At 43.9% G+C, this 8,383-nt stretch overlaps 1 pseudogene; it reads right to left on the bottom strand.

Annotated features, from left to right (window-relative positions):
- Positions 1-6,720: 6,720 nt before the first annotated feature.
- Positions 6,721-7,305, bottom strand: LOC100355654 (derlin-2 pseudogene; annotated as a pseudogene).
- Positions 7,306-8,383: the final 1,078 nt, after the last annotated feature.

Below are 8,383 nucleotides of genomic sequence, written 5' to 3'. Positions count from 1 at the left end.
GGGGGCGGAGCCTGGACAGCCCGAAGCCGCGACATGGAGCAGGCACGTTATCATCCCCGGATCTGGCAGAGGCTCGGCCCGCCCGCCGGTGCCCCTGGGACACCCTCCTTCTCAGCCCCCTACCACGCACTGTCAAAATCAGCTGTTGGGAGCTACTGCAAGACCCGGGACCTGGAGTGGGATCCAGGACACAGGGGTAGTTGCAGTGATGTAGGAGGGGGACTGGAGAGGCCCAGACACTGGTTTAGGGAGTGGAACCTTGCTGTCTGAACCCCCACCACCCCACATCCTTGAAAATTACTATTAGGAACCAGAAAAGAGGGTACATATTGCCACACGAATGGAGCCAAGTCTCGCTGTCCCGCAATGCGCAGTCCATGCCCAGGACACTCCTTAGTCCCCGGTGCTACTGAGCAAACTTTGAAGGCCAGAGCACCCCTGGTGTCCACACTGCAAGGCAGGCTGGTGCTCGAAAGAGAAAGTCATTTACCCTTCCTGCGTGTGGTGCACCCAGGCCTGCCTGGCACACTGCAAAACTCTGTCAGGCTTCAAGGGCGGTGAGTACCTTGTAGTTTAGCAAATTGTGGGCTCTGGATTTGCTAATCTGCAAAGGTAGGCCCAAATGACTGCCCTTGTGTAGTCCTTGGCTTTGGGCTTTGGACACTGGGAAACTGGCTTCCATGACCATGTTTCTCACATAGCTACCCGTGTGTTGGGCGAAAGCCTTCTGTGCTTTCCTTCTCTAGGAAGTGGAAACCCTCTGAGTGTGCGCTGAGTATCCCATAGACCACCGACTGCCTGTCTCCCTTCTGGCCTGAGAATCTGTCTTTACGTGGAGAGCTTAACCCAGCCTATCCCTTCCTTCAGCCTCCACTTCTGGCCCAGGAAGGTATGGATGTCCTTAGCCAAAGCCCTAGAGGTAGAAGCTCCCTGGCCACCATTCAGAGAATGGGTTGTCAGGTAGGGCAAAACCCATCTTTAACATTTCAGGACCCTGAACTCTCTGGAGTCCCAGGTCTCTGATTTGCTTTTGTGTTCCTATACAAATGGAGCAGTATTGTTACATTGTTGAAGTCCCAAAACTAGAACTCTCTAAGAAAGAGCAGTAACTATTGACAGAATAGAGTGTCAGGGCTCTGTATTACTCCTGGCAAGTCACTTCTTTGGGCCTGAGTTCCTCCATCATAAAAGGAGAGACAACCAGCAGCCATCTGGCTCAAGCTACTCTGACATTCTGCTATCTGAATACTCTTCTTTAATATTATCTCATATTCTCAAAATCATCCAAATAGATTGTCTTTAATTTTTGTTCCCAGAAGAAACTGAAGCCCCTAAAGTGGGTAATTTACTCAAGATTGGGTATTTCCCCTAGAGGGGAATCTAGATTGGAACCCAGGAATTGGAAAGCCACTTCAGAGCTGGACCCAGTATTAGGTGCTTCAGCTCCAGCCTGGAATGATTTCAGGATCTGAGCTAGAAAGGACCCAAGGTTTGATCTTTTCCACAGAATTTTTATTGTAGGGGAAACAAAGCACATCATTAACACACACAAAAACAAGCTTTAAGAGCCTAGTGCTCCAGCATCCGAGGGGGTCTTTGCTCAGATGCTTATTTTGCAGCAGACCAAGTCCTCAACAGATGCAAATTCATTGCCAGGAAACTAACCACTGGGCAGCCAAGAGAAGACTACATTTCAAATTGGCTTCTTAGTTTGGCTAGTTATGAACTCCTTTGGTCAATGATTCTATGACAAAGACTTACTGGCAAAAACACTGCCAGGGATTTCCAAATTATCTCTGTACCTTGATTATTCATGAACTTCCAGTCTTGGGCCCTAAACTGTGAGCCCTTAAGGCAACAGGGACTGCCTCACTTAGATCCATTGCTCCCAACCTCTATGTCCTCAGTAAATGATCCGCGAATTGGATTGGATTGCTAATAATGATTGTTGCTAGGGTTAGTGTTCGATCTGCTTGGAAATCCTTAGAGGAAAACTAGAACCTCTACAATGAACATTTAAATGGTGATTATGGTCACTTTATATCTGGTTTACTTTTCTCGTGAGATTATATTGATTGGGAAAAGGCAGAAAACTAATATGCCAGATAAACAAATTTTCCACAGAAATGAAGCTGCTCCTTTAAGAATTCTAGACCCCCATCACCCCACTGGTACAGTTTCTTCCTAATCAGCGGGAGGACCGAGCAGGAGCAGAAGGAGCCAGCAAGAGGCAGCACTCTGAACAGAAGTGCCTGCGGGAAGGAGAAAAGAGACGAGTGGTGCCGGCTGCTGCTTCAAAAGAGGGGCAGGGGCTTTCCCTTCCTGAGATCAAAACCAAGCAGGAAGGCTGGTCTGGGTGGAAGGAGCTCCCTCTTCCAACAGGAATGAGGCAACACTGAAGGGGCCAGGCTGTCATTGAGACCAGTCAGTGCAGTCCAGCACACCCTTCGCTGTCTGAGCATCAGCTAGTGAGCAGGGGAGCAGCTTTGTCGTCTATGATCCCAGGTGTGCTTTCTCCCTTCCTCCTCCTCCTCCGACCCGTCCCTGGCTCTGATGGTACCAGAAGCCTTTAGAACTAGGCTCTCTAGTGAACTCTCAGATATGTGAACAGGCATGCTACATCCAAGCCACTAAAAGCTGGAAGGAGGGAAAGGAAAGCAAATTGCAAGGAGGGCAGTAGCAAGAGGAAGCAAACAGGCTATCTGGAGTCTGAGTCCACTGCTGCTGTCATGTTGGCAGCTCACCTATTTTCTTTCTGGCAGGAGGGTGGAGGTGAGAAAGTCAAGTTTTTTCCCTCTTATTCTACTGCTTGGGACATTTTAGCCAAGGTGGGAGGCTCCTGTGGGCCAGCTGATATCCTGGCTTTGGCTGGGGAAGCCCCTTTGTGATCAGTAGGCCTGCCTAAGGCCCCTGACAATTTTCAGTTCAATCTAATATTTTGGAATCTACAGACACAACTTACCCCTCTGTCAGCTTCTCCCATTCTGACAGCTACCTGTCCTGCACCTTTTCAATCTTTCCCAGTCACAAGACCTCACTGAAAGGAGCCTCCTGTGAGGATTTTTGGTCCATCTTTTCAGACAGGACAGGTTCAAAACTGAGATTCTATGACCAAATCCATGGAGATGAAACCAGGAATCCTTTTTAAGAGACTTATTTTTATAGAAATGCTGATTCTCAGATTTTCGAAACTGAGACTTTTTACTTGAATTACTTTTAAAGGAGTTTAATTTTGTAGTCTCCAGGTACTAATCTTCATTTCAAAGAACTTGAATTCCTCCATTGGTACAGTGGCACTAAAGGCACTGTCAGATAGATTCTGGCAGATAGCATCTAAAATTTGAGATTAATTTAAGAACATCTCATTGTGCACATCAGTTCCAAGACATGAATAAATTGACAGTGTATGATACATGTGTCATTCTGTCACACCTCAGATTCACCTAAAATATCAAGCATTTGTTTCTGACCTGGTATATAATCAGACTGATTCACTCTCTAACAGGGAATTACAATTAAGGTTGCAGTCCATCTGGGAAGTCTGCTGGACGTAATTCCATGGACTCATCTAGGAATACCAGTTTCCATTACTGTGGCTCCTCCTTTGGCAAGGCAACCTGGCGCTGCCATGACTTTGGAAAAGACCAACATGACTCTGAACATGGTGCAGTTTCTACATGTGAGCCATGATATCTAGAGCAATCCTCATCAAAAGAGCACTTCCATAGTTTGTAACATTCGAATATCTCCTCTTACTTGTTCCAGGTCAGTCCTCACCAGAAACTGTGAGCCTCATGAGAGTAGAATATGAATCTGGGTAATCAACTCCTAGTGCATTATCTGATACAAAGTGGGCCTCTCTGGGGTCTATTGAAGCAGTCTTTTGTGTAGGTGTGCAGAGTTACCCTTAGGTTTTCTGGTTATTGTTGACAGTGATCCCATTTCAAAGCACTTCCAAAAATCTCTGGCTCTGGGTTCCTACTGGGTCCTAAATATCAAACAAAATATAGCCCCATGCCAATTAGCTGCTTAATTAGGTTTATGGTACTTGAAATGTGGAACAATCCTGATTTTATATGGTATACTGCTATAATTCCTTGTACATGACAGTATTTAGCATAGCAATAAAACAAACAACCTCGATTGAAACTTAATTATATACCAAGCATTGTACATATTGTGCTAAGCATTGTGCATGCATTATTTCATTTATTCTTCACATTGTTGCTCTGAGATAGGTACTAGTATTATTCCTATTTTCTTGAGGAAACCACAACTCACACATGCTGGGGTAGTCACTTCAAGTTACAGAGCTTGTAGGTGCCATAGCCAGGATTTGTCCACAAGTTTTTTTGTTGCCAGTGCCTATGTTCTAATCTGTGAAGCCACATCCACATTGCTGCAACTCTGCATTCATGAGAGGACTTCATCTCACTGTAGTAGTCTTAGCAGATAAACAAGGAACAGACCATTATCTGCACTTGACCACTGAGGGAAATGAGTTCAAGTACTTTTTCCAAGGTCACAAGATAGCACAGCTGAACAGCTGAAGCCTATCTAAGCATTTAGGCACCTAGGTACAATCATTGGTTTGTTCTACTATTTTTTTGATAGTTCCAAGTACACCCTGGTGAACTATAACACCCTGGGAGTTTGTGACTGCAGCAGAATTGGTTAACTGCTAGATTAAAAAAAAAATTCTCATGGTGCAATTTCCCTGATCTCAACTGTGGCTGAATTTGGGGGAAGGCAGTTGGCTGAGGCATGCCCTTGCATTAAAGAAAGTCAGTCTGATAGGCAACAGGAAGCAAGAATATGGTGGAGCAATTCTTGCTTCATCATTTAAGGAGACTTAGATGGGTCTTTATCCTGGAGGTTAGACATTTAGGGTTAAGAAAACTTTTTAGTTGACTATTGGGGAGCACATGGTGATGGGCTATAAGGCATTCATGGGGAATTCTCTTCTGTGTAAGACTGCTGATACTCTACTGCAAATCCATATTTACATCTCCTAACTTCTTGTCTAGAAACTAAGGGGCTCCAGCTCTGACAGTCTACGGCTCCTTGATTTGAAGTCCCTTTATACAACAGCCATTGAAAAATGCAGATTCATAGTGATGAGGAGTTGAATAATCGCCTTGGTTTCCCAGATCAATCATCACCATTCCTAAGACACTGATTGAGAAATCTACTTCCTGAAGCTCCCAGGGCTGTCCCTGGGCTACTTTCCTCAATGCATTCAGCAGTGTGGCTGCCCAGTGTCGCATCCTGGAACTCCTCTGCAAGGCTGAAGGCTTGGATTCCAGATGGAAGTCGAGCATTTTTCCAGTGGCTAAAGAAAAAACTTAATGCATATGAAAATGCTTTGTAAATGATCAAGAGCTCCAGATAAATGCCTTCTGTTCTAGTTCCTAGAGCTAGTATCTCAGAAGCTTCTCTTTCAGGAGAAACAAGAGCTGCTAAATGTACTAGCTGAGTTTTACCATTTTTCCATTTTGAGTTTTTTTTCTTTGTAAATGGCCACAAATGGCATGGATTCCAGTGCCTGTTGATAAGTGGCAAGTAATATCCATTTTTATTAAGAGGTATAGACTCCTTGCTTCTTGATAATCACATTTTGGTGGGGATCCAGACCACTGATTTCCATACTGAAATATTTAAATGGTTTTAAATCAGTGTATTTGTTTAAAATAGTTAGCATCATAGGAAAACTTTATTTTTCCAATAAGTTGTTGGCAATCAAATTCTTGGTGGTAACTTTAATAGAAACAAAATGACTGCCTAAAGTAAACTTTAAAATGCTTCTACCTTTCTATTTTCAGAAAGTGGAATGCATTAATAACCTCAAGGTCTGAATTATTCTTAAAATCTTTGATATTGGGATTCAGGGATGGTCATCAGATGTACAATTAGGCCATGTTGTTCTGTGGGCAGTGGGAGAGCAGAGGCCTCAATCCATAGGAACTTTTGGGTAATCACTTAACTTCCTCAGAATAGCTGCTGCAAACAGGCCATACTGCCCTGCCATTCGGTGGTTGTTCCAGTCTCCTTTCACAGCAATTGAAGCAGGTCAGGATGATTCAGAGTCAGTATGACTGTAGCAGTAACATAGCTGTGGAAGCTTCCACCACTTCTCCAACGGCCCTGCTTATAGCTTTCTTCCCTAAACATGGAACCACCTCGATAAATCCAAGGTTTCTGGATCCACTGCCAGTGGTAACAAGGTCTGCTGTGTACAGGCAAGTCAGTGCCTGCCCATTTGCACTGGATAGTGATAGTCTACTTTGCCTTGCTATGAATGATCCAATTTAAGGGTATACTCCAGTGCAAACTTTTTTCACACCCTTCTGAAAAATTTTTGCACCAAATAAACTTACCTTTCAATTACATTTTCCGTAAGCTTTTTGAAGTCCCTTCATAGATCATGAACTTTTGCAATTAAGTTTCATTTTGTCCTCTCTGAAATTTCCATTTACAACATGGCCTTGTCTATCAAAGAGGAGGAGAAAGCAAAAGCCCTGCCTTATAGCATAGAACTTAAGTACTCATGTACTTGATAGAGGCCACAGGATATTTGTTTCTCCAGTTCTTTGGCTCCAAGAGATTACATTTTCAGTATCAGTGTAGTGAGGAACCACTGGAAACTACTGGAAATGTCTTCTGGATTAGTCAGTGTATCATTTCATAAAGTGCTTCTGGAGTTAAAATCTGTCACAGCTGTCAAAATCTCCAGACTTTTGCAGCAAAGAAGAAAAGAATCCTAATGCGTGATTCACTCAGTCCTCCCAAGCTGGGTCTCTTTATTGGCACTGCTTTAACTTCCAAGGTACAGCCCTCACCCCAGGCAAAGCCTCCTGGCACTCTTCAGGTAGTGGTTTGTAATTTGGATCCTCATCTGGTCTTTCAAAAATAGCTTTTAAAATAGATGGTGCTTTCAGAATTCTTATTCCACCAGGCTGATTGGGAAACACATCTTCCAAGAAAAAATATTCAATCACAATACCCAAGAGGTCCAAATGATTCAGTTCCCCAACAACAGGGAAAACTCCATGAGCACTGAGAGCAGAAAGGGGGCCTGGAAGTTGAGAAGGCCAAAAAAGTTCCTGCGGACATATGGGTTCCTTTGGCTCCGCATGTAGATCAGCATTATTGTGAAGGCCTGGGGCAGGAAAACTAAGCTCACAAACAGACCAAAAAGAGTCATTTTAAGAACCCACCAGAAAGGAACATAAATATAAAGTCTGCTGTATGACATAGGAATGAGCCTCCTTTTAGCATTCGACAGTAACAATATAGAAAAATCATGTTAAATAAAAAATTGAACCCAACGGGGCCAAAGAATAAGAAATTGGTGGTTAATCTCCATATTTAAAAATGTTTAAAAATTAACTCAGGATTGAAGTAAAACTGAAAAGGTGTGATCAGGTCCAACTGCAGAGCAGCAGTGGTGAAGACACAGACAGTAGTGCAGGCATAGGTGACCAGTGGGGTCTGCAGGTACTCCATTTTCCCCAACACCACCTGTCCCCTACTTCCCCTTCTGTCAGTAGGCCTGGGCCAGCTCATGAACTCTACTCCTTACATTTAAATTTATCAGAAGGACGATGCCCTAAGGTATCCCTTTCCCTTTTTGTTCAGCATTTAGTTTTGTCTCTCATAGAATCACAGACTATAGTCGCTATCAAGAACTTCATTGATTATCTGTAGCTCAATGGAGGCCCAGATTACTCAGCCCAATTGCACAGGTAGTTATATCAGAGTCAGAATCATAACCAGGTCTTCTTTGTTTCAGTTGAATGACAAAATTATGCAGTATGCAAATCTTACGCTAGTACATCTTGTATCACTATATATCACAAAATACCTGCTATTATTTGAACTGTTAATGAAGGAAAACACAAATTTCTAATCAAGAGTCTATAAGAAAATTGTTAGCTCTCCTCCTTCTTTTCATTCTCCTTATTTTTTAGGATTGGTGATCTCTTTGATCCATAGTAGACAACAGGCTAAGCTCTGAAAGTCCTAGTTTAAATAGACACTTTGTCCTACACCACTGTTTGGAAAGAAACAATGATAACTTCTACTTAGAATTCACCTTATGTAAAGTGGTGCTTCCTCCTGGTCTCCCATGCGGGTGCAGGGCCAAGCACTTGGGCCATCCTCCGCCACCTTCCCTGGGCCACAGCAGAGAGCTGGACTGGAAGAGGAGCAACTGGGACAGAATCTGGCACCCCAACCGGGACTAGAACCCAGGGTGCCAGTGCCGTAGAACCCGGGGTGCCAGTGCTGTAGGCAGAGGATTAGTCTAGTGAGCCACGGCGCCGGCCCAGAGCAGCTGTATTCTATCTCTGAACCAGGCAAAACTTTCCTTATTTGCTCATCT

Source organism: Oryctolagus cuniculus, chromosome X (assembly GCF_051225735.1).
Source record: "Oryctolagus cuniculus isolate XC-2025 breed Fujian yellow rabbit chromosome X, ASM5122573v1, whole genome shotgun sequence".
Taxonomy (NCBI): Eukaryota; Metazoa; Chordata; class Mammalia; order Lagomorpha; family Leporidae; genus Oryctolagus; species Oryctolagus cuniculus.
This window is presented reverse-complemented; position numbering and strand designations above follow the sequence as displayed.